This window comes from Palaemon carinicauda, unplaced genomic scaffold (assembly GCF_036898095.1).
Source record: "Palaemon carinicauda isolate YSFRI2023 unplaced genomic scaffold, ASM3689809v2 scaffold2614, whole genome shotgun sequence".
Classification (NCBI taxonomy): Eukaryota; Metazoa; Arthropoda; class Malacostraca; order Decapoda; family Palaemonidae; genus Palaemon; species Palaemon carinicauda.
This window is the reverse complement of record NW_027170263.1, coordinates 25001-26332: the sequence shown is the minus strand read 5'-3', so window position 1 is coordinate 26332 and position 1332 is coordinate 25001.

Sequence of the window (1332 nt, the reverse complement as noted above, 5' to 3'; positions counted from 1 at the left end):
AGCTCTGCAGAAATTCTTGGGCATGATCAACTATTATCACCATTTTCTGCCAGCCATTGCCGCCACTCTTGCTCCCCTCAAGGGCAAGCCAAAGGACCTGAAGTGGGGTCCCCTTCAAGAAGCAGCCTTCTGCAATGCAAAGAAGGCCCTATCAACTGCTGCGGCTCTCACTTTTCCTATCCCACACGCCCCTCTCCTTCTCTCCACCGATGCCAGCGACGTCGCTATTGGTGCAGTACTCGAGCAGGTGGTCAAAGGCTCGCCCCGCCCATTGGCCTTCTTCAGCAGAAAACTGTCCAAGGCAGAATCGGGTTATTCTACCTTCGATCGAGAATTGCTGGCGGTGCACCTGGCTGTCCGTCACTTTCGCCATTTCTTAGAAGGTACGCCCTTCGTCATTCGCACAGACCACATGCCTCTGGTGCACACCTTCACTCGACAGTCTGACGCCTGGTCCGCCCGTCAACGCCGACATCTCTCCGCCGTGGCTGAATACAATTGCACCCTCCAATACGTCCCTGGTAAAATGAATCCCGTTGCCGATGCCCTGTCAAGAAACACGTTGGCTGCCGTTCAACTGGGATTGGATTACAACGCCCTGGCTGAAGCCCAACGACAGGATCCAGAGTATCAAGCTTGTAGGACATCCTGCACGTCCCTCCGTTGGGAGGATTTTCCCCTCGAAAACTCCAACACCACCCTCCTCTGTGACGTCAGTACTGGTAGACCGCGACCTTGGATTCCTGCTCCCATGCGCCGACAGGTGTTTGATTTCATCCACGGCCTTTCACATCCCTCGTGCCGTTCTACTGCACAGCTGCTGAAGGCAAAGTTCATTTGACACGGCATTTCTAAGGATGCTAAGGATTGGGTCCGTGCCTGTACTTCTGGCCAAACTTCCAAAGTACATCGACACACGGATTCAGGAGTGGGCACCTTTCCTCAACCTCAGCGTCGTTTCGCACACATTCACGTCGACGTTGTAGGCCCCCTACCCACATCACAAGGACATCGTTACCTGTTTACCGTCATCGACCGCTCCACTCGTTGGCCTGAAGCCATTCCCATGGAAACTGCAACGTCCGCCTCATGTACATCTGCCTTACTCTCTGGATGGATTTCAAGAATCGGTATCCCTGAGCATATTACTTCTGACAGGGGAACCACTTTCACCTCTCAATTATGGACGTCATTAGCGAATCTCCTGGGCATCACCCTACATCACACAACGGCCTACAACCCCGCTGCCAATGGAATGGTTGAACGTTTTCATCGCACCCTCAAAGCAGCTTTGATGTCCTGCTGCAAGGATTGCAACTGGTTTACTCAGCT